Genomic DNA, 25,887 nt, shown 5'->3' with positions numbered 1-25,887 from the left:
AGCAATTGGTTTTCAGAAGCATTGCTTCCTCTGACTGTGGAGCCAGAGCATAGCAGTCTTGGCCATTGACAGCCCTTACCAGAGATGCCAACAAGCACTGAAGATTGAGGGGAACGGGTTGCACGTGTGACCTTGAGTTACACTTCAGGAGGAGCCAGGGAACAAAGCTGAACACAGTGGCTTGCAGCTCTTCCTCTCTTGTGCTTGGCAAGGGTGAGGAGGAACCAGCCACTCAAGCCATGCTGAGCTCCGCGCTCAGCCTCCTCCGCCCCTGACAGTAGGAAACATTGGGTAGGGGGTTAAAAATGCTCGGCCTCTTGGAACTGGCGCATCTGGCCCTTACAGTGAAGGGCAGGTTATTAATTATAATAACAGAACAAGGATGGAGAACCAGATTTTGCTGGAATACAATTCCTATCATCCCTGACCATTGGCTTGGGTGGCTCCCCATCCCTGCTCTAGAATAAACATTTCATACCAACCTAGCTAACTTCCATCCCACTGTGCAAACCTCTTCTTCCTATGGTGGCATTTACCTTTTGCAATTCTGAATTCATTTTTTTTGCTCCATCAACAGGTCTGGTAGAAGCATGCAATTGATGCTCTTGTCTTGCATCTCCTGCTGACTGTCAGAGTTTGTGTGTTCATTGCATCCCTCCCCCCCCTCCCTTCCCTTCCTTCCCTTGTTCTGAGCCATCATTTCCCCTGAACTGGAGCCAAGTATCAGCAGACAGCCCTGGAAACAGATAAGATGCATACCTTGGATCAGGAGAGAATTATTGCATTGTTTTCCCAAGGAGGCAGCCAGAGAGATTGGGGTCTTGTTTGCTGAATATTTCAGCTCTTTTGAGGAGCATTTGTGGCCCATTCTTCATATTCCTGGTAGAGACTGCTGAACGAGCAAAAAAGGAGAAGATCTTGCTTTATTCTCCCATGATCTAAGCACAAGGTGGAGAGAGGTGGGATGATGACAGGGGGAAGACACCAGCAGAATGAAAAGGCAAATTTTTAACCACTGAAAGGGAATGCATTTTTAAAATCCACATTGGAGCCCTAACCTGCAGAGCTTGCTAGTATAAAACAAAGTGGAGGCCAAACGCTTCCCAAAATTGCAGAGAGGGAAAGGGAGAAATACATGCTAGTACTACAGATTACTTATGGACTCATTCACACTTACCTTTTCCCCACACTTTCTAAGCATAGGTTCGTGTTTTAAAGTGCTGTATCCGAGCAGTTTTTTATTTTATTTTGTTTGCCCCGGTGCTTTCCCTGTGAAAACTCTGTCTTTAACTCTGAAGCAGAACAAAAGACAATTCAGGTTTTGAGCAGATCATCATTTGTTCTGATTCAGCAGTAAAGAGTGGGTTTTCATGGGGAAAGCACTGGAGGGGGTAGCACTCTTACTTATTTTGCCAAACCTTTATTAGGCATTACAGTGGTACCTCTGGATGTGAACGGGATCTGTTCCAGAGCCCTGTTTGCATCCTGAAGTGAACACAACCCATGTCTGCGCGTCTGTGGGTCACGATTTGCCACTTCTGCACATGCATGTGATGTTATTTTGACCGTCTGTGCATGTGCGAGCGGCAAAACCCAGAAGTAACGTGCTCCATTACTTCTGGGTTGCCGCAGTGCGCAACCTGAAAATACTCATCCCGAAGCTACTTTAACCCAAGGTATGACTGTACAAGTATAGGCCATCATAAAACATCCATATAAAAAGAATTACAACACCATATTTTTCACACTATAAGACGCACCAGACCATAAGACGCACCTAGTTTTTGGAGGAGGAAAACAAGAGAAAAAAAATTCCGAATCTCAGAAGCCAGAACAGCAAGAGGGATTGCTGCACAGCAAAAGCAGTGATCCCTCTTCCTGTTCTGGCTTCTGGGATAGCTGCACAGCCTGCATTCACTCCATAAGATGCACACACATTTCCCCTTACTTTTTAGGAGGGAAAAAGTGAGTTTTATAGAGCAAAAAATACGGTATATAGAAATAAACAGCCGTGTTCCGCTAAATAGTGCCATTCACCACTCAGCTCCTTTGCAGTTACTTCCGGGTTGATGGAATCTGATATTTTAATTGTGTCATGATGTGAGAATAGCCAAAAAAGGGGATAGCACACATTTGCGTAGCTGGTTGTACAATGAAAAGTAGAAAAGGATATGTTCTACTGCGTCTGGCACATTTAAAGAACATCTGCAATGTCTATCATTTCTGGGGCTGTTTAAATATCTGCCCTTGACAAAAGCTGAGGGGGGAATGTTCAGTTGGGCTGACATAAAGGCCCTACGTTGGACTGGAATTATTAATTTTGAGATAGTATATGTGCTGCCAAAGCGAGTACAAGTACTTAAATATGTCTCCAATGCTACAATACGCCTCGAAACTGGATTCATAAGAATCGAGGCCAGAGTGCGGCTCGCAACTCTTAATTTTTGGCTGAGACTAGCCTCTCTTCTGAACAGCCTTCCTTCCTTGACTACCAAAGACGATTTCCAATCGATATGGAAATGAGCAGTGGATAATATAATAACAATTCTAGGATTCAATCCACAGTTCTTACTTAACATGGGGAACAAACAAGCCAAAAACATTATTAAACAGTGTGTAGTAGACATAGAACAACAGGCAGACCTAGCCAGGTCCCCGAAATTTTTAGTTAGTGAAACTTGAAGATACTTGACTTCCCAAATGCCATACATAGCTACTCTTGAAATACCAAAACAACGAAGGGCTTTCACCTAGGCCCATTATCAGGCCCTCCCTTCAGCAGTTCAGGAAGGCCATTACAGTGGTACCTCGGGTTAAGTACTTAATTCGTTCCAGAAGTCCGTACTTAACCTGAAACTGTTCTTAACCTGAAGCACCACTTTAGCTAATGGGGCCTCCTGTTGCTGCCGCGCCACCAGAGCATGATTTCTGTTCTCATCCTGAAGCAAAGTTCTTAACCTGAAGCACTATTTCTGGGTTAGCGGAGTCTGTAACCTGAAGCGTATGTAACCCGAGGTACCACTGTATAGGAAGATACCATATGAGGAGAGGAAATGTCCATGTGGCTCTGGGCAGCAGGAAACAATGGAGCATGCCCATCTTCACTGCTAGTATTACATAGACATTTGAGCCAGGTTTATCCAGGCCATCCTATATAAGTTCCCTGGGCATTCAGAACAACACTACATCTCCCTATTACTACAGGACGAAAGCCCAGAAGTCACATATTCAGTCGCCAGATTTTGCGCTGCCATGGTAGATAGAAAGATGATCTATGCTACAAATCAGTCCTAAATAGAAGGTCCATATTGTTAGATCCATACTTCTGAAGCCCCACCCCATACAGCTGTTCTTTTTTAACTGATCTCCTTTAAATTTTCCTTATTGGTTATTATTCATTCATTACCTACGCTTAATCAAGTATTCTATGTCTATGTTTTAATCTATGTTTGGTTCTTGTTCCCAGTTAATTTAATAATTATCCGCTTAGAGATATTGTTATGCTATTTATTTAGATGTTTTGCTTATGCTGGTCTGTGACCGTAATAAAGTAAATTCAATTCAATAATTTTGAGATACAGTATAAGTGACTCTGTCATCTGTTGTATTCAAACCATAGAACTTGGGGAAACAAATTTTATTTACAGCTGGCTTGATGTTTTGTTTTTAGTGTCCCTTAATCTGGTTTGAATTTTGCAATAAATATATTGCTCACTTGAATTATACAAGGGTTCCAAGTCAGTACCGATAGACCTGATTTTGCTATGCAAGGGTTGGAACTACAGTGGTACCTCAGGTTACAGACATTTCAGGTTACAGACGCTTCAGGTTACAGACTCCGCTAACCCAGAAATAGTACTTCGGGTTAAGAACTTTGCTTCAGGATGAGAACAGAAATCGTTGCTCTGGCGTCGTGGTAGCAGCGGGAGGCCCCATTAGCTAAAGTGGTGCTTCAGGTTAAGAACAGTTTCAGGTTAAGAATGGACCTCCAGAATGAATTAAGTTCTTAACCCAAGGTACCACTGTATCTGGATTTATAAGAGTCCTTAAGTAAGTCAGAGAGCACTCAGACACAGCACTTTAAACTGAGGAGCTATGCCTAGAAACATGCCACAAAAGAAAGTCTGGACAAGCCCTGTTTTCTTGTCTGCTAAAAATAATCATATGCTAGCTTTTAAGGCTGTAAACTTCAAATTAATCATTTAGATCTGCCAACTTAAAACCTTTTGGCTGACTATGTTGACATTGGGCTGGCACCTTCACCATACTCTTTTCAGCACATGCTAAAAATAGTTTTTGTTTGTTTAGGCAAGCCGACCCAGACATGCAGAATGTTGACATGTGTTTTAATCTGGTATGGGCTTTTTTTTTTTTTTAGCTTATTGTTGATTTTAATAACTTTTTAAAGGAAATTTTAGGAAATAAATCTAAACAAAGAAGGGCCACCAATTATTGGACAACAGGTTTCATATCTATGTACAGTAACTATCTGTCTGTCTGCCATCTGTCTATAGAGAATAATAGAAATGTAGAGTTGGATGGGACCAAAAGGGCAATCTAGTCCAACCCTCTGCAAATAGAAACCATAACTAAAGAATATATCTATATAAAATTATTTGGACTGCAGTTGCCAAATTATTTGGCAAACCAGTAGCAGCCAGCGAGGCGGGACAGGACTGTGTTGTTGGCCAATCTTCTGAATACAGGACAACTCTTCTGGTTACCAAGAAGAAGAGAGAGAAGGCGCTGGGGAGTTTGGTATGGCACAGATACAGCATTTGGATACCCCTGCACTCACACTGCACCAAGGTCTCTGCTGCCTTGCTCTTCCACCTGCCCCTATTGGTAACCAGCAGTGATGTGCTGTGCTCAGAAGCTAGGTCAGCAGTGCAGTCCCCACCCTGTGCTGGCTTGCAGGCTATTACTGTGACAAAGGGTTAAAGCCCTTGCCCTCTATGTCTGGATCCCAATCCTGATGGGAGGCTCTGTTTGTGCCATTTGTATTGGGGTTGGGGAAAGTTCCATTGCAGTGAATGGAAGTTTTCTCTCTCTCTCTTTGCAATGCAAATTGCAGGGTAATGTGTATGTACAGATGGTGTGTGTGTGTGTGTGTGTGTGTGTGTGTGTGAGAGAGAGAGAGAGAGAGAGAGAGAGAGAGAGAAGAAAAAACTGCTGATGGCCAACATCTAAATTTATGCCTGTTATGACACATCACTTCAGAATTAAGAAATTCTGCTTTTTGCTTCAGAACGCCTCTGTTTACTCAACTGCAAATTGATGCTGCAAGTTTAACCAATTAATTAATCAATCAACTATCTAACAACATGTTTATTCAGAAGTATGTCCCACTTCTGTTCAATTAGGCTTTCTTCCTAGTAAGTATGTTTAGGATTGCTGCCTGAAACCCATAAGATTAATCAATTAACAGTGTATGACTGCACAGTTAAGACTGTCTTCCTATCCTTACTTAGTTGTCAGTAAAACAATTGAACTATGCGGGATGCACTTTAAACAATGCATTCATAGAACTGTGCTGCATAGCTGCAATCCCATGCATGCTTATCTAGAAATCTTCCCTTAAATACAATGGGATTCACATCGCATTGCATAATATTGCTCTATGGGAATACATAAAATTGTACTATAAAATTTTGTTATTGGGTGCTAATTCTTAGGATGCCAGTAGATTCACATGCATAGCACTATGAAATATGAAATACAGCATTTGGGGAACTCAGATTTCAGCATAGCAACTGGGGCAAGAGTCACAGCAAGGTTTAAAGGCCTGCTCTTGGCTACAATCAATATTAAATTGCAAAAACATGGATCTCCTTCCTTATACCTGAAGCAGTATTAGCAACAAAAGTCAGGCTGCTCCCTCTCCCATTATTTTTGGAAGGAAAGAGAGTTGCATATTTGATAAAAATATGGGCATATACAACAGAATATACTGATTTATTAAAATTTGGTGTCTTGCTATTGGAACCTAAGAAGAGCCTGCTGGATCAGGCCAATGGCCCATCTAGTCCAGTGTCCTGTTCTCAAGTTGGCCAACGTTCAAGCAAGACCTGAGCACAAGAATACTCTCCCCTCCTGTGACTTCCTGTAACTGGTAAATTAGAACAGCCTTCCTGTCCTAAATCAGCACCCACAAGACAATTCACATTCATAATAAAGTGAGAAATAAAGCAACATATCAAAAAAGAGTGGAAACGATAGCAAACACAGAAGAAATTAAAATATCCAAGGATGATCAAGCAGTCCACCACCTTCTGAGGGAGTCTATTCCACTGTTAAACAGTCCTTGTCATTAGAAAGTTCTTCCTGGTGTTTAGTTGGAATTTCTTTCCTTGTAACTTGAAGCTAATGGTTTTGGGTCCTACCCTTCAGAGCAGGAGAAAAAAGCTTGTTTCGTCTTCCATGTGCTACAGCAGTTTAGATATTTGAAGATGGCTCTCATATACTATCTCAGGCTCCTCTTTTCCAGACTAAACATGCTCAACTCCCTCAACTTTTCTGCATAAGTCTTGGTTTCCAGATCACCTCTGCCAGTCAACCAGCCACAAATCCACATATGAAAAGATTGCATTAAACTGCTGGTGAATTTTCACGAAGACTTTTAAAACAACAACAACAAAGAAACAAAACTGATGCAGAAATGTGGGAAAGTGACAACTTTTGAAAAAGAGAGAAACAGGGGAAACTAAATTGTCCATCCCTAACTCAGCCACACCCAGCTTTCCTTTGTAGGGAAAATGAGGGATGTAGTTAATGGTGCCATTGTTGTGTTAATAACTGGCTTACTCACTGTTACTCAACGGGTAGTTAATCTGGAACACACAGAGCTCAGATGAAACCAGGTATGTTTCTGGAACTAATGGAAGACAATTCAAGTCTGCAGTTAACTTAAATACCCATCTGCTTACATCCCAGGAGCCTATAAATTTCAATGGATAATTAGTAGCTGCCACACAGGAAGCAACAGGACATTGCATGTGTTCGCTTGAGTTCTGATTCGCCATCCGTCACTCTCTATGATTAGGACCAGCTCTGTCATGGAGACAGTCTAGGCATCTTAGCTCCAAGAATTCTTCCTGCCTCTTCAATGGAAATATCTGAGAGAGAGAGTTACAGAGCACACTTTTATCTGTTTTTTTACATAGGAAGCTGTCTTACACTGAGTCAGATTCTTGGTCCTTCTAGTTCAGCGTTGTTGACACTGATTGGTAGCTGCTCTACATGTTTTCAGGCAGGGGCATTCCTGGAAATCCTAGGGATTGATGGAACTTGAGACCTCCTGCATGCAAAGTAGATGCTCTACTGCTAAGCTACAGTTCTTTCCTTTAAGTGCACCCCTATAGGTAAAATGTGGGATCTAATTTCTGTTAATGATGATGCTCCAGATCCCTGGGGCTCAGCTTAGCTAATGGGGACCACAGTGTAGTGTGCCATTAAATCACAGCAGTTTTAAAAATGAAATGTGTGTCATGGTCAACCCTTCATCATTAAAGATGCCTACAGGCAGTGACCATTTTGGGTGGGGGTATCATTACGCCAGTGGGATGTGGGTGGCGCTGTGGGTTAAACCACAGAGCCTAGGACTTGCCGATCAGAAGGTCAGTGGTTCAAATCCCCGCGACGGGGTGAGCTCCCATTGCTCAGTCCCTGCTTCTGCCAACCTAGCAGTTCAAAAGCACGCCAAAGTGCAAGTAGGTAAATAGGTACCGTTCCGGCGGAAGGTAAACGGCGTTTCTGTGTGCTGCTCTGGTTCACCAGAAGTGGCTTAGTCATGCTGGCCACATGACCCGGAAGCTGTATGCTGGCTCCCTCGGCCAATAAAGCGAGATGAGCGCTGCAACCCCAGAGTCGGCCACGACTAGACCTAATGGTCAGGGGTCCTTTTACCTTTACCTATCATTACGCCACACCACTACCCCATTCTTTCTTCTTCCAGATCCAAAAGAACCCACACGTCAGGGACAGCACATCATTTGGACATGCCAAAAACAGTTGCTGCCTGGACTCAAAAGGAAGCCCCCAGGAATTCAATGGGACTGGCCCTCTGCATACTTAGGGTATCTTGAATAATTTTTCCCAGGAGTAAACCCACTGGTGTCAGTCAGGATTGCTCCTAAGCAAGTGTGCCTCTGATGACCCATGTATTTAATTACTATAGTGATTTTCTACAGAATAGGGCAGTAAATAAAACATGGAGATTGCAAAATTTCAGAATGTTAATGCAAGCCGGGGGAAAAATATCTGTATTTTATCTGAAACGTGTGACTAAGTGCCAGGAGGAAGTTCTTGTGCTCAAATCCTGCTTGCAGGCTTCTCTTGGCCATCTGGTTGGCCAGTGTGAGAGCAGGATTCTGTGTTTGTTTGTTTTTTTAAAAAAAATATTTATTAAAGTTTTCAAGATTAATACATTGTAACAGAAAAAAAGAAAAAAAACCAGAGATACAAAAATACAAAAAATAAAAACAATTTAAAAACAAGGAAAAACAAAAAAGAACACGTATAAATTCCATTTACATATTTTTTTTTACCTTACTTTCCAGACCACCTCATACCACCCTTTCTTATATTTCAATTCAAATTGTTTGTTCAGCAAATCCTCACCATTAAGTCTTTTACTTATTTCAAATCCTTATTTTCTATCTCTTAAGCATTACAGCTGAAAACCACTTAGTTGCTATCCAACATCACTCTAGCATTCCTTAATTTTACAGTGTTTCTGCAAATAGTCTTTAAACTTCTTCCAGTCTTCTTCCACCGACTCTTTTCCCTGTTCTCAGATTCTGCCGGTCATTTCTGCCAATCCCATGTAATCAATCATCTTCATCTGCCATTCTTCCAAAGTGGGTAGATCTTGTGTCTTCCAATATTTTGCGATGAGCATTCTTGCTGCTGTTGTTGCATACATAAAGACGGTTCTATCCTTCTTTGGCACCAATTGGCCGACCATGCCCAGGAGAAAGGCCTCTGGTTTCTTCAAGAAGGTATACTTAAATACCTTTTTCATTTCATTATAAATCATTTCCCAGAAAGCCTTAATCCTTGGGCACGTCCACCAAAGGTGAAAGAATGTACCTTCAGTCTCTTTACATTTCCAACATTTATTGTCAGGCAAATGATAGATTTTTGCAAGCTTGACTGGGGTCATGTACCACCTATAAATCATTTTCATAATATTCTCTCTTAAGGTGAGAGCAGGATTCTGAACTAGATGGGCCACTGGCCTGGTGTTCTTGGGTTCGGAAGATGATGGGAGCTGTGTGTCCAGCAATTTTTGGAAGCTCACAGGTTCCACAGCCTTGAAGATAGTTGCTGGCAGGTGCACCCTCTCCTCAGTCTCATCCTGAACAGCTTCATTGCCTACATTAGGCAGAAGAGCTCTTGGCAGGCACTAAAAATGCAGATGACATCCAGCTTCAAGGTTCTTTCTCTGCCTTCTCCAAACCCCTTGAGGCCTGCATACAGCTGACCCTTACACCTTGCTCTCAGCCATGGAATTCATTATATATGATGAGCATAGATTTAAAGTACGGGTGGCCAAAGATCTATATTCTCAGGAGACACTACCCAACAGATGTCTGCACTTTGCCACACAGCCTCTTGTGTGCCCAGACTCGGAAATAATTTGGAAGAGGGAGAGGGATTGTTACACGTATCTGTCATTTATTTAAGGGTTTGTTGTTCATTTCTTTTAATCCTGCTCTTTGGCTGGGGGGGGGGGGAATCCCAGAGCTCTTTTAAAATGTCATTAATAGATGGGCCCTGGCCTCAGGCTTATGATCTAAAAGACATGGCATGAAAGGAAAGGGGATGTGGAGGGAGGAGGGGAAAAGGCTAACACTAGCCTTGGTTCTTAGTTCCAATATTCTTACAATGACTAGTTGGATTTGGAAGAGTAAAAGAACAGAGGTAGCCAACATTTGTTGGTGTCTCGAGCTGATGCAGAGAGAGGCCTGCAATCCTATTCTACTATTATAGTTTTGTGTTTTAAATGTGGTCTCCATTGCCCCCCCCCCATTTATCTTTGTTTCTTATTACGGTGGTACCTTGGGTTAAGAACGTAATTCGTTTTGGACGTCCGTTCTTAACCTGAAACTGTTCTTAACCTGAGGTACCACTTTAGCTAATGGGGCCTCCTCCTGCTGCTGTGCCACCGCCACACGATTTCTGTTCTCATCTTGAAGCAAAGTTATTAACTCGAGTTACTTTTTCTCGGTTAGCGGAGTCTGTAACCTGAAGCATCTGTAACCCAAGATACCACTGTATTCTATATTGTATTTTTAAATATTTTGTTGTAATACTTTGTTTATTGATGGGTGGCTATATCAGTTGTAGTAATAATAATACATTACCACTGTCTCCATTTGGGGTCATTTTGTCTGATGGCAAACTCCTCTGGGTGTCTCAGCAGAGGAATCTGGTTACAGGCATGACCCCTCCACAGTCAGCCGGTGGCACAATTAGAAGAGGACTGGCCAGTGGAGCTTGGAGGCAAGAAAGAGGCAAGAGTGGCAGGAGGAGGAAAAAGGAAGGGAGTGAGGAAGGAGGCAGAAGGAAAAGTAGAATATAGAGAGAGGAAGGCGGAAGGCAGGCAGATGGACCAACAGAGGAGGAGGAGAGGTGGAGAGGAGGTGGAGTAGAGCAGACCTGACCCCAGTGGCCCTGGAGGAAGTCACTGGTGGCAAGAAAAAGCAAGCTTTTTGAGTTTCTGGTCCATGGTCTCTGTCCACTTTGGAGGCACCGATACATCTCTTTGCCAAGGGCCGGAGTGAAGGGGACACTGATACAGGTCCTTACCATGGGCACCAGGGAGCCTAAGTATGCCTCTTTCTACAACTGATATGGAACTCCCAGCTTCTGATTGGCTTTCTTCCTCCTCTGCCTTTCTAACTGCAAGGGAAATGGGTCTAATGATGCTGCCTCCACAGCAGGGGAAGTGAGACTTAATTAGCCCATGTTTTGAAAGCAGTTTTGGGCTCTGCAGGTGAAAGCAGGAGTCGAGCGTCAAGCCTCCTTATTTGCATTCTTATTGCCTGGCATCATCTGCAGGGAGAAAGTGTCAGAACAGCTGTTATGTCAAATTACCTTCCTCTCGTAACTGGGAATGGGGGGGTATCATAGCTGTCATCCTGTGAAAGGCTGAAGGAGCCCAACATTTTCTTGCATATTCCGTTCTCATCTAATGCTTGCTCTCTCTCTCTCTCTCTCTCTCTCTCGTGATATTAACCGGCTAACCAGCAGTATCAAGCTCAGAGGTGAACTTAAGATGAGCAGATCCCTTCAGACAGCCTATTACACAGGCCTGTTAGCAGAGATGAACTGGAAAGGGCAGGGGCTGCTGCAAGCGGATGCAATGGAGAGGCGTTAGTGCAAGTGGGAAAGGCGATAGGCAGCTTGGAGGGGGAAAGGGATTGAGGAAGATTGGAACAGCAGAGAGATGAGAGGCTCTAGCCAGGCTGTGTTATACATGCACAGAGGACTGTGTAGGAGCTAGGGATGGGTGAATCTGTCCATTTTGATTTCTCTCGGTTTCTCATTCGCGCCCCCTCCCCTTTTAAGTTCAGTTCCTCACATTTTCACATCAGCTTACAGGGAGGGGTGGTGGAATTAAAAAGCCCAAAGCATCAGCATAGTGCAAATTTATCCTCTAATGTGCACAGGCTGGCCTCCAATTTTACGTCATATGCACATTTTTGCAAAGGAATGTCCCCTCCCCAAATAATCATAGCTGTCAACTTTTCCCTTTTTTTAAGGAAAATTCCCTTATTCTGAATAGGATTCATCGCAAGAAAAGGGAAAAGATGACAGCTATGCAAATAATGGATTTTTGTATGTTTGTTCATCTGAGAACAGCATTGCAAAATTTGGAGAAGGGCTTGAATCCTGTCTGCAGATTTCCTATAAGCATCTTGCTTGGTCACTGTGAGAACAGGATGCTGGACTATTTTCCTGATCCCGCAGGATCTTCCGAGGTTCTCGTGTTCTTAGATTGCACTTGGTTTTGAGATCAAGTGCTGAGACTTGCCTCACCCCTCCTTTTTTTTTTTTTTTTTTGAATGAAAATCTCCCCAAACTGTGCTGCAAGGTTGCACTGGGAACTCCATGCCACAGGCAGCCTGGTTGGCAGGCTTGTTGGTGACATAGAATTTTGGGAGCTTTTATTGCCCTTGTTGGTTCCCATCATGTTTGTTTATGCTGCAGACAGACTGCAGTCAGCTTTAATTTGGGTTTGTGAGGTTTTAATTATATGCTTCAACTTTCACTGAATCCATTTTGGCACAGAGAAGGCTGGAATAAAGCTGCCACTTTTACTTCCTTTGTTTACTTTCACTTTAATTTATACACCACTCATTGATTTTCTTGCTGGGCAAGGAAGTGTACTTCCCCCGAGTGGCTTAAAAAGAGGTATAGAAAATACATGCTTGTTTGTTTGTTGGTTGGTTTTTTGTTGTTATAAAAAGGAACAATAAAGCGAGAAACAAAACTCAGAGATAAAGAAAAATCAGCATGAAGCATAAAACTGATCAGATGCCATGAAAATGGGTCATAAAAGCATTATTAAATAGGAAAGTCTTAATCATTTGCCTGAACCAAGGCAGGGAAGGAACCAGCCAAGACTCCTTTAGCAAGTGAGTCCCAAAGAGCTAGACTCACAGTGGTGAAAGCTCTCTGACTGGTTGCCAGGAGCACTGACTTGCCCCCCACACATTGAGGGGGCCCAGTGTCATGTGACCTGTCTCTCACTGCCCAACACACCAATACTGGGGGGGGGGGATTCAATCCCCTGCCCACAAATATTAAGGGGGCCAAAGCCCTTTCCACCCCCTATAGTTAGCAACCCTGCTAGTTGCAGTCTATGGCCTATTAAGAATGTGGGAGCACTCATAACTGACCTCTGTGTGTGTACACGATAGAGGTTTCTATAACTACACGTGGCCTGAAGAAAATGGATAGGAAACTTTAATCCTTCCCATAAAATACTGTACCTCAGCTGGGGTCCCCAGATTCTGCATGCAGATATGAACCCTGTTCCCTGGATTAGATCACTGCTGGGAAAGAATAAAGGTAAAGGTAAAGGGACCCCTGACCATTAGGTCCAGTCGTGACCGACTCTGGGGTTGCAGCGCTCATCTCGCTTTATTGGCCGAGGGAGCCAGCATACAGCTTCCGGGTCATGTGGCCAGCATGACTAAGCCACTTCTGGTGAACCAGAGCAGCGCACGGAAACGCCGTTTACCTTCCCGCCGGAGCAGTACCTATTTATCTACTTGCAATTTGATGTGCTTTCAAACTGCTAGGTTGGCAGGAGCAGGGACCAAGCAACAGGAGCTCACACCGTCGCGGGGATTCGAACCTCCGACCTTCTGATTGGCAAGTCCTAGGCTCTGTGGTTTAACCCACAGCGCCACCCGCTGGGAAAGAATAGTAGTTGCCAAATGCATGGTTGAGATACTGTGATTTTCTGATGCAACCCCCCCTGCCCCTTGTGTGTGTGCACTGTACACATGCTCCACCTTCTGAATAATCCTTAACTGGAAACCTTTCATATATGCAAAACGTGAGCTATAATCGTACCTGATACCCCCCCACGCCCTTGCTATTGCCTCTCGCATTGTCTTATTTTAGGATCAATACAGCAACAATAATCTCAGGCAGTTTCCCGCCACCCAAAAAAAGTTCACGATGGTTAAAGCTAAATTTGGTCGCATACTTTCCCAAATGTTCACGATGGATGACTCTTGCTCAAGGGTGTAGTTAATGCTGTATCCGTCACCTTACAACACCCACAATTCCATACCGCTGGCCATTCTGGCAGGGGTTGATGGGAACTGTAGTCCAAAGGGCATCAAAATGGCTATCCCTGGTGCCGCGATTAGGATGTCAGGGCTAAGATTCAGATGACCCCAGTTCAAATCTTCACATAGCTGCAAAACTCACTGTGTGAATCTGGGACGGTCAGTACCTCTCAGCCTCAGTGTGGCCTACCACACAGGATTGTTACCAGAAGAAAAACTCTGTATGCTCCCTCGAGTGTACTGGAGGAACCAATTCCTTAAATCCCATTTCCCATGAGCAGGACTGTGAAGACTGGCAGCTCAGACCAGTCTGCTATAAGAAACTCTTATTGCGGCAGGCTTTTGAAACATAATGGCTTCTTAATTAAGCCAAGTGACAGTTTTATTTCCTGGAACCCATTTCCAGAGTTCAATTTTATTTCTATGCAGAATTAATATTTTGCACTTAGAAATAATAACAGACAACAGGGAGACGGATGGGACCAGGGTCGTATCTCTGCTCCCATTAAGGAAGCCCTCTTGCTGTCGTCGGTAGTTTCAGCGATCGGTACTCAATTTCCAGTGCTTGTTCGGCAGAAAAGAAGGCATGAATCAATATAATTAAAACAGTGCTGTTGAGGCCAAATTAAGAGAAGATGATTATGTCAGCACAATGGGTCTCTTCCAACTTGCGCGTCAGGACACGTACACAACCATGATACACTCCTTTGAAAAATATGTTTTAAAAATCCTGATTCATTAATCCATGATTGCTACTTCTCTTTGGGTCTGTACTCAATGCCACGAAGGTTTATGATACAGAATGAGCATTCCATGCATAAAAACTGCTTTGAGAGTGGGGAAGGTGGAACTGAGCCAGGGAGGTGTTGCAGATAGTGGGTTGGATTTGGGCCAGGGAATCCCAGGGTCCCTGTAGGGATGGAGGATAAATTTGTAAGGTCTGCATTTTAAAGTGCCCTGATCTAATACATCTATAGGTCTGATTGGAATGCACCTGTCAATCACTTCTCCTACTTTTGCAGTCCAGTTTCAGTTAAAAACAATACACAGAGAAATGTGCGAATTGCTAGAAAAATACACATAAAATGCATATTTTTAGGGGGAAATATGTCTGGTACCAGTGCTGAGTGTTCCTTTATCAGGTTTGGAGGTTTTGCTGTATCTTGTATGTTATGATTCTAATCTTGGGAGTGAGTGAATCATAGTAGTTCTATACACTCCAGGGTATAGAATATTATTGAGTGTGAGTGGTTTTTGCATGAGTGCTTGGTAAAAGTAATGCTTCAAGCATTGAATGGCTGTGGGTGGCCATATGAAATGGAAGGTAAGTGGGATTGGATGAATAACTGTATGAATGTTGTGTTGTTTGACTCCTTTCTAATGCTATCTGGTTTTATGTGTTTTATGGATATGGATATCGTTCATGAATTTTGACATGATCATGTTTGTACTTCTGCATAAGTGTTTACCTTTTGTAAACCACTTCAAAACCTTTTAGATTATAAGTAGCATATAAATGGAAATATAAGTAATAAATATAATACTTTAGGGGGAAATGCACTGAAAAGCCTACACAAATGTGGATTTCGGGGGAAGAATGGATGCAAAATGTGTATAGCTTTTTGAGTGTGCGTGCATTTTAAACAAGGAAAGAAGTTTGAGTGCATGTAAAACTGATAGGGAATGGAAATAGGCTGATACATCATCCTAGGTCTCTGATGTTAGGGAATGGAACTGGATGTGGAGGCTTAAGCTGGTGCCTAAACAATACCAGGCAGAGGTACTCCATTGTTGACACTGCAAGGGCAGAAGACCAATGTCCTTACTACAGCATAGGTGAGTAACCTTTTCTGGCCAGCAGGTCAGATCCTTATTTCTCCACACCTGGAGGGTCCTTACGACATCAAATGACACTATGCTTTGAAGCCCTGAATTATGGGACTTCAAAGCCCTGCCCTGTGCTTTGAAGTGCCAGAGGTTGGGGCTTCAAAGTGCGGGGGGGGGGGGCTGTTTAGAAGCCTTTTTGCCAAGAGCCCCAAGCTGCTCTTAAACTTACCAGTTCAGTGCTAGGGGCCACATACCACTGGTGGTAAGGGTTAGATGCAAAAGCGGGCAGAGAAATGTCACCTTTGTACAGTAAATTACATCCCAGCCATGCTAAAGCCAGACATTTCTACACACATACTAACCTCAAGGAGCATGTGGACTGGGGAGAGCCCTGAGGACCAATTAGAGAGGCTTCAAGGGTCACATTTATTTTAGGACCACAACCATAGCCTGATCATTTGTGGTAAGGAGAGCCTGTAAGCAGATGCAGGGCCAGGTAACTCACTTACCTTGGTTCTATCTAAAGAGAATGGGAGCCCCCCAAAATATTGACCACATATGGATAACTTATCTAGCTGCACCTTTCACAGAAATAAATTTACAGAATCGCGTAGCCATTCATCATGTGCCATGCATTATACCTGAGTCAGATCCAGCTCCTATAATTTCACATACATATCAGAAACCCATGAACAAAAATTGTTCAGTTTTAGTTTGAAGGTTTAATGCCTGTGCATGTAAATTAGATGTACTGACCTTTTATAGTGTGTGTGGCTTGTCTTCTGGGACATACCAAGGAAGGGAGACAGCTGTTGGGTAACAAGACTTATTATTCACTGTCCTTCCTACCATGCACCTATGTTTACACATTCCCCAAATCAGGGCAAAGGGCCCACAGTTTAAATCTGGAGCTGCTTAAAATGCACACCCCATTATGATAGCTCTAGGTCTTGGAGATGGAATGGGATGTGACCTCATCAGAGGAGGACCTCATCATGAACCCAGGAGCAGCCGGAATCAAACCCCTGATATTATACCTCAAGGCCATAGACCCCAGACCCTTAGTATTCCCCAGCTGGTATCACTCCTTGGCTCTGAACACACCCACAATGGCTGCTGTGGTCTCAGTGACAGTGACAGCAGCAAATTAAAGTTCAGTGTCAATGCTGCAGTGCTCACATGGTAGCACAAGACTGAGTTTATTTAGAGCAGTTTACAGCAATAATACAAAAAAATACAATGTAAACCATATTAAAAGTTAAAAAAACAGACATCAAATAACCATTGTGGAAAGATGCATTCTTAATTACATGTGTAGGTTTGGTGGAATAGAAACGTTTTCAGCAGGTCTTTAAAAGCTGGCATGGAAGGCAGCTGCTTAATAATAGTGGTAATAATAGTCGTAATTTATTGTTGTTGTCGTCATATTTATTATTAAATTCCGCCCTTCTGACTGGGTTGCCCCAGCCACTCTGGGTAGCATCCAACAAAATATAAAAACACAAAAAACCTCAAATATTAGAACAAAAAACAAAACAAAAACCCTCTAACAGGAGGGAGGCTTATTGGCAGAGCATTCCACAGGACTGAGCCAATTGCACTAAAGGCTCAGTTTCTTGTTGTCAAATGAGTCTCACCAACTCAGGGAAAAACAAATGCTGCTCCTGCAGGTCACCTCAGTGATGAGCTGGGATGTTATAAGGGTTCAAGTGATCCTTGAGATACCTTGCACCTAAGTTGCCCAGGGCTTTGTAAGTTAACTCAAGAGTTCTACTCAAAACTCTACTAGTACTCCTTGAGAGATGACTCAGCCAGGCTGGTTATGTAAATTCTTAGTTGCTGCCTGGAAGCTGCTTCCTAAAACTCCACACACCTGCTCTTAGCCTGAGAGTCTTCTGGACAGCTCCTCTTCAGGTTAGCTCAGCATTACAGCATTTGCCCAAGAGCCCCTGCCTATCATGTCGAGAGCAAATTGACCTCAAGAGCAATGTTGTTTAGGGACTAGCTGTCTGGAAGAGGACAAGAAGCAAAATTATTCTCTGGTTTAGATTAAAATCCAAGCCATGGAAGAATTTTGGGATCATAATATTTACCCTATATATGAAGCAAACATTAAGAGCTCCTGAAATGCATACTCCCGAGCCCAGTAAAGCAATCCTTGATAACCTCTCTAACCTCAAGGCAGTGCCAGATAGGATAAGGAATGGAGAGAAGAGAAATGAGAAAAGGCTAAAGAAAGCACTAACAGCTTTGAGTTAAGAGATCATTTTTAAATGTAACTTCTGGTGCATAGTGTGCCTTATAAGAGCTACATCTGGGAAATCAGACATGGCAAGATGAACTTGGTGAAAGATGATCTCTAGAAGTGCATGTAAATGAAAAAAGGACCTGGCCTGGTTCCCCCCTCTCTGATTTAAGAATCTTTTACCCAAGTTGATACATGGCATCTGAGACTGAACTGCCAATGGGCTGCAGGGATTTGGAATACACTGAGACAGTTCATTTCTGTACGTAAATCGTTAAACTGTGAAGATGGAGGCAATATGAAGGTCACCCTTCTCTTCCTTGCACATTCCTGCACAGACACATAGACACCCTGCCCTGCCCAAGGAACAATCGTGCCTGACACATTCCTAACAGATTAGCTCATATGAAAGAACACCGCCTACAGTTATCCAGATTATGCGGAGCATCTCAGGCACAGTCCAAGGGAGAACCAGGGTGCACTGTGTTGCAGGTGGTCAGAGGTCAAGCAGCAAGCTAAATGGGATAAACACAAATGCCTCAAGCAAATGAGGTTGTGTGCAAAATGAGCCACCAGCCTGTTGATGCTGCAAGCATAAGGACCCTGGATGCAGGCAGCTGGTGTATTGAGAGAAATGAATGGAATTGCAGCACTGCTAGGGATAGGGGGAGAATTTGTTGTGTCCAATTATTATTTATTTGTTTTACAGTAGTACCTCGGGTTAAGAACTTAATTTGTTTTGGAGGCCCGTTCTTAACCTGAAACTGTTCTTAACCTGAGGTACCACTTTAGCTAATGGGGCCTTCCACTGCCACCACTGCACAATTTGTTTTTATCCTGAAGCAAAGTTCTTAACCTGAGGTACTATTTCTGGGTTAGCGGAGTCTTTAACCTGAAGAGTCTGTAACCTGAGGTACCACTGTATTTCACGAAATTGTCCTGATCCCCTAGCCTACCTGGCAGACAGACAGTGTGCCAAGACAAAGTTCTAAGTCCAGAAGCCAATCTACACAAGCAAAGTCAAAAAATCAGGAAACACAGTCCAGTGTCAGTGTAAGCAGAGGCAGAGCTAGCTGCTCTGGCACCCGGAATGGCACACATGCTGTGCACCTGGGGGTGAGGCAAGCATCCCATGGGGTGGGGCGGCAATATCACCCCCCTCAGGGATGACACCCAGGGTGGACTGCACCATCCGCACGCCTTTCCTCTGCCAGTGAGTCCAAGTATGCCAAGATAGGAGTTCAGCAGTCAGGATACGGTCCAGAGTCAATCTCAAAGTAGAAACCCATGACGGTCCAAGGAGAATCCCATGTGAAGTCCCTCAACATGGGCAGTTGAGCAGACACAGCACCTCAGCTCTGCTGCTGCCTTATACTGTGTCTTCTGACTGCATCACCTGGGTTTGATGAGGCATGTGACCTTCACCTGTTCTCAGTTTGCCCCAGCTGAGGAATCACTTGCCTCCTTCCCTACCTGGCCAGCTTGTGAACTAGGCTGCAGGCCCTGGCCTGCCTCTGCTTCCTGGAGTTCCCTGCCTGCTTCTTCTTATGTCTTAGGACCCGCTGTGTTCATGGCAATGGGGGCCTCTCTGGCTCTGGCGATGGGTCCTGCTGCTTGACTTCCTGTGCACTAGCTCCTGTCCCCTCATCATCCTCTGTCACCCTGTGAGTATTATCTACACGAACCAGTGGCTCCCCACCCCCAGCTTGTTCCCGTGTGACCCACTTCCAGCTGCACCCCTCGTCTCTTCCTCCTCTTCGAAGTCCTGCCAGTTCATGACAAATATATATATATATATATACTGCTTGATTGTAATAAGAAAAAAACCTTGCAAAGCAGTTTACAAAAATAATAAAACAATAAATTTATTGGCAAAAAAACTTTTAGAAGCGCTCTATATATCCTCATGGATCAGAATGCAACTCCCAGCTGAATTACACACTTCTTCATATTTTGCCATTCAGTGTCAGTGCAGAAAAAGTGCTCACCAAGAAGATTCTCTCAAGCACCCCTGTCCTTCACATGGTGGCAAGACTATCAGCAGGGCCTTTCCTACTAATCCTAATACAGGAGGTGATTGATGCAGGAGGAAGCAGTAAATGAAACTGCATGTGACAGAGGCCTCCAAATCAGAGATATTTTTGAGACAGGAAAGGGATGCTAAAACAAATTACAAAATAAAAAAATTCCTTCCAGTAGCACCTTAAAGACCAACTGAGTTAGTTCTAACTCAGTTGGTCTTTAAGGTGCTACTGGAAGGAATTTTTTTATTTTGTTTTGACCATGGCAGACCAACACGGCTACCTATCTGTAACTAAAACAAATTACAGTTTAATTTTTAAAAAGTTAACCGTCAGTGACAATAGCCAATAAGTTTGAGAGTGCTTACCTCTGCATCAAATTGCAACAACTATAACCATGAAAGGCTATTCTTCAACTTCTTTCTCATTCCCTACCAGGGTCAACATAGTTTCAGAAAATAAGCATGCAGTTTGCTGATTAAAATCTCACCTCACTGATTAATCAACTAAACTCCAGTTGATTAATTTGGTGATTAAACTGAAAGGAGATTGCAGCTGTAAACCTTTTTTCCGTCTCTTGGAATATGAATTCGAATCATTCTGTTGTCACAAGGAATAGACAATTTGGAAGAAATTGCATGTTGGACTCCCGCACTCCCCCCATCACTACCACACTCTTGTGTTTTGAGCCAGGTCATCATGCTCTGAATCTAAACACAGGGTGATCAGCCAGTATCTCTTTTACGTAGATACACACACACACACACACACACACACACACACAGAGAGAGAGACAGAGAGAGAGAGAGAGAGAGAGAGAGAGAGAGAGAGAGTGCTCTATACAAGGTTGATGACACCCTTTAAGCCCATTGCTCTGAGCTACGATCTAAGTAACAAAAGCTGACCTTAAATTTGTGATTAATTACAGTTGAAGGGAAATTGCAGGGAGATCTCGAGCAAGCCAAACTCTGTGAGCACTGAACCTGCTTAAATCTGTGATTAAACTCTGCTTGCGTCACACTGTTTGCATGGGGCTCTTAATCACCCATGTGTTCTCTGGGTGGTCTGAATGAAGGGCAAATGTTTCCTCAATGCCAGGCTACCAGGGGAAGTTATGCAATGCTGGATTTTGCTAGGGAGAGGCTTTATCTGATGAGCTGGACACGCTCACCCAGAAACTCCCAGTTCACCTTAGGGGCGGTTCCTGCCATGTGTTAAGAGCTAAGCCAGTAAGTGGCTTTACGTGTGTGCACAAAATCAGCAGCAGCTCAGATGGGTGGGCCACAAATAGGATGGATTAAGCCTGATTGGGAAGCCAAAAATAACCCTTCTTGATGTTGAATGGGGACATCCCAGAAGAGCAGAGACAGCTATGACCTGAAAGGAGAGTTTGAAGCCCTTTGCCACCGCCTCGGCTTTTGTGGGAATGAGTCAGTGGGAGGAGCCCAAACATCCATCAACCACTGCTCATCAAAAATCTGGGCCATATTAAAGTTTAGTTGCTATGCAGGGACACAATATATGAACAGACATCCCTTACCCCACAAATCATAGTGGTGAGAATATCATTGTTATTTCTGTATACGTTTTGATCTGAAAACTCTGAGGTTAACACAGAGCTACTTGAGGTTCGGTCTTTCATCTCTAATCCAGATGGAAACCTTTATTGCTTTTGCACTTGACTGTTCGATTTGTAGCATCATTAGCTTCACTCTGGTCCAGCAGTTCTATTTTCAAAGGCAGCCCAGAGGGTGCGGAGGGACGGGGGAGAGAATTGGCCCAAAGCAGTCTCAACCGGCCCATGTCCATGACAGATAAAGAGATCAAATATGCACAGTCCTGAGATGTGGGAGCTCAAATATCCCAGCTGTCATGCAATGGTGTGGCAATGGAGAATAGGAGCCAAGCAATGTGATAGGTGAGATGTTCGTGTGAAGCACAGCATGTTGTGCAATCGATCTCTTTATCTACATTGGCTCCTGGTATGTTTCTGAGCACATTTCAAAGTGTTTAAAGCCCCAAACAGCCCCAGCCCTGTATCCCTGAAGGAGCACCACTACCCCCATTGTTTAGCCCAGGATATGATCAATCTTCTTTCCTTGTGGGATAGCATCCAGCTCTGATGGCCTTTTGGTGGTTCCCTCACAGTGAGAAGTGAAGTTACAGGGAAACAGGCAGAGGACCTTCTCAGTAGTGGTGTATGCCCTGTGGAATGTCCTCTGATCAGATGTCAAACAGATAAACAACTACACAACTTTCCCAAGACTTCTGAAGGCAGCTCTGTATTGGGAAGTTTTTTATGTTTGACATTTCACTGTTTTTATTAAACGAAGCCGCCCAGAGTAACTGGGGCAACCCAGTCAGATGGGTGGGTTATTGAGGCTGATTCAGCATGCTGGCTAAAGTTGAATATGTTGATACATTTATTTCAGAAGAATTTGGTAGGATCAGGACTCTTTAGAGCAGGCATGGCCAAAGTTGGCCCCCCAGCCACGCCACTTTGGGACTACAATTCCCATCATCCCTGACCACTGCTCCTGTTAGCTAGGGATGATGGGTGTTGTAGTCCTAAAACAGCTGGAGGGCCAAGTTTGGCCATGCCTGCTTTAGAGCATGGAGCAGTCACACCTCATTGTGATTGTGACCATAATTTGCTTCTGCAGTCCCCACCAAAAGAAACACACATGCCAGTTTGGATATGCCCATGTTAAAAATTGCCATACTCATTTTACAAATCACTGATGGGTGCCAAGTGCCGAATTCTGTTATTTGCCCCCCACTATCATTTCCCTGCAACCTCCACAGCTAAGTAAGTTCACAAAAGCACTTACTTTGGTGATGGGACCATAGAGGGGCTCTCAGGATATGATCAATCTTCCTTCCTTGTGGGATAGCATTTCTCTCTCTCTGTCTCTTTTTCCTTACAAGATCTTGAGAGCTCCATAATTCATAATCCTGCAATGTGGGGGCTGATAATTGCCACCTAATCACTGGAGAAACAAGGCTGAAATATACTGAAATAAGCCATAAAACTCATTACAAGATAACAAGATTCTATCTATTCTCAGAGGTCGCTTTAAAGCTGTGCAGGTCAGGGAGCTAATCACCTCATTCGGTGGAAGCAATGGAGAGTAGGGGCTGCTCTGGTCTCATTTGTTCAGCTCCCAGGTCTGCAGCTGGTGCTGATGGAGAAAGGAAGAAGATCTTGATGGATTGCCAACTCCCAGTTTGAAAAATGTAGACCTTTTGGATGGGGGCTGTAGGGATGGGAGAGCAATTCAGGTTGGTTTGCATTTTAATGCAAATATATACCCAAGTTTCAATTCTCAAAACAATGCATGAATCAGTCATAGCTCAATGGTAGAGCACATGTTTTATATTAATAAGGTCTCTGGTTCAATCTCAGGTAGGGATGGGAAGGACTTCTGCCTGAAACTCTGGAGAGCTGGGAGGGGTATAGCTTAGCAGTTGAGCATATACTTTGAATGCTGGAGGTCTCAGGTTCACTTTCTGGCATCTCCAGGTAGGGAAGGCAAAGACTTCAGCCTGGAACCCAAGGCAAGCTGCTGCCAGTCAGTGCTGGCAATTATGAGACTAGAAGTCTGACTCAGTGTAGGGCAGCTTCCTTGGAAAGGCAGCTATGCTTTGTAATTCGCTCATCTTTGAATTTTGCGATTAAGTTTTTGAATCAAAAACTGGGTACAAAAATGTATGTATTGGGGTAAAGTGTGCATAATAGTGCAGGCATTAGAGAAAAAATAACACGCATAAATGAATTGTGTTAGGGGGGAATTATTGCAAAAAATATTATTGCAAACACACGAGGAAAGGGGCCAACTAAACGTGAGATTGGGGTGGGGGGGAAGAAACTGAGAAAAACTGAAATTGACAGATACATCCATCTCTAGAGGGCAGAAGTAGAATTATGATGAGTTAGGGACAAAATCAGAAAGAGGCTCAATAAACCCACTGGTACTGCAAAATGGTTCACTTACAGTTCAAACTAAATGCCAGCTGTCCAATTTTCATTGCCTATTTTATTTTTTCTTTAATTAATTTATATTCTATCATTCAAAATATGCTATCTTTCCACAGTGGTTTAAAACATTTAAGAACAATTTGAAACCATATAAAATATTAAAGAAAACTATTAATCATAGCAGCAGTAAAACCTTTCACATCTCCTAAATCCAATTCCATTTCACCAAGTCCTAACAATATATATATATATTCTAGATCTGTCCTCAGTTGGGAGCTGATCCAATAACCTGCTTCTGATATCTTAATCCTAAGGATTATACTAACATCCAATATAAATATGGATCTTGCTGTAGTTCTGCGTTTAAATAACCAGCTCATTTTCCAGCCAATGTTAGAGGGGATGTAATTTGGAGTGTATGGGAGCAAAAATATTCAGCACCTAAATATTTATTTAAAAATTTATATTTTCTTGACCCAAGCAGAGGTTCTGCAGAGTGGCTAGTGCAATATCTAATACCAAAATGTAAGTTCAAACATAATAGACAACGAGAAAACACAACCAATATTAATTCATTAAAAGCAACATGTAAAGCTCATAGAAAATAACCCAATAAAATAACTAGGGCACATAACTCTGCAAATTCAGGGAACATTCCAGCCATGGATGCAGAGCATTGCCACCATAGCTGGTAGCCACTGATAACCCTCACCTCCATGAATTTGTCTAATCCTCTTTTAAAAGCACCCAAGTTGGTGATCATCACTGCCTCCCATGGGGGTGAGTTCCATAGTTTAACTATGCTCTGTGAAAAGAACTACAGCACAGCTAGAACAATGGCATAGCATGGGGGGCACGGGTGCAAAATTGTTAGGAACGCAAAATTTCAACACTCGGTGCTCAGTGCCGGATTTACGTAGAAGCCAATCAAGCTATAGCTTAGGGCCCGACTCTCTTGGGGGCCCCCCAAAAAAAAATCAAAGGGGAAAAAAATCCTGGATGTACATTTCCAAAATATAAGTTCAACAATTGCTTTGATAAAATACATATTTTGTTATGTGCAAATGGCTTTAGATACCTATTAGGTCCATAAATTAACATATAGCATATATTTAACACACAAAAACCGTGACAATTTGTTGTTGACAAAGGACAGCTGGACATATAAAGGACCCAATTACCTTCAGTAGCTGAGGGCCCCATCAAACCTAAATACGGTGCTTCTTTCCCTGAGCTCCATTAAAAATGGCTTCTCCATGAGAACCAGGAAGTGACCTCTCCAGACAACGGAATGACTCTTCTTTTCCTATTTCTGCAGATGTGATCACCTGAGTGACGCAGATGCTGTTAGGCAGTTGAATGTGCATGTGTATTCCATCCATTTCCCTCCCACCCACCCCCTGCATGCTACCCTGGGCACTGGCAACCCACGCTATGCTCCTGAGCTGGAATGCCTTTTCTTTGCAAAAGGTCTATTCACACATGCTGTACTTCTCAAGGAATGCCTGAGTGTGTATATTTAGGGGGTGTGTGAGAGAGAGAATGTGCACCAAGCACCCTCTGTTTTGCCTTTATTTGTTGGAACGTAGGCATGTTTGCCAGCGGGTATAGCTTCCACACTCCATTCTCGCTTTCGCTAATATTACCCTGGCCAGCAGGATCCCCACATTTAACTATAGCTGCAGGAGAGCACTTACCAGAAAGCAATTTCATTCTCTCTTGCCAGAGGTACGTGGATGAATCCCAGGCATATAAAAGTCAATCTGCCTTCAGCTCCCAAGACTGCCTTGCTCCCCAGATCAGGCTTTCTCAAGCAGCCAGGCGGGGGGCTGTCAGTTCTGATAGCATCTGCGGTTTTTCTTCATTTAGTGATCTGTAAAAAATTAATGATTGTTAGCATGCTGTAAGTACAGGCTGTATGTGCAGGTCTGCAGCACTTCACACCTCCCTAGCTGAGCACAATAGTGATGGGGACGGAAGGGGAGATGAAGGGTGCAAGGGTAG

General features: G+C 43.4%; 1 protein-coding gene and 1 long non-coding RNA gene across 9 annotated transcripts in view; one reads left to right on the top strand and one right to left on the bottom strand.

Annotated features, from left to right (window-relative positions):
* The window catches only part of LOC309331117 (protein CEPU-1), a 797,868-nt gene that overhangs the window by 247,097 nt on the left and 524,884 nt on the right, over positions 1-25,887 (top strand). The window lies entirely within an intron of this gene.
* LOC309331336 lies at positions 793-25,824 on the bottom strand. Its single transcript, XR_014151830.1, has 3 exons — positions 25,581-25,824; positions 25,065-25,211; positions 793-892 (listed from the first exon to the last, which is right to left on the bottom strand). It is a non-coding gene; the product is annotated as an uncharacterized lncRNA (long non-coding RNA).

The sequence above is a fragment of the Podarcis erhardii genome (assembly GCF_964252035.2).
Source record: "Podarcis erhardii genome assembly, chromosome: 16".
NCBI lineage: Eukaryota > Metazoa > Chordata > Lepidosauria > Squamata > Lacertidae > Podarcis > Podarcis erhardii.
The sequence above is the reverse complement of the archived record's forward strand: the minus strand, read 5'-3'. Positions and strand labels throughout refer to the sequence as shown.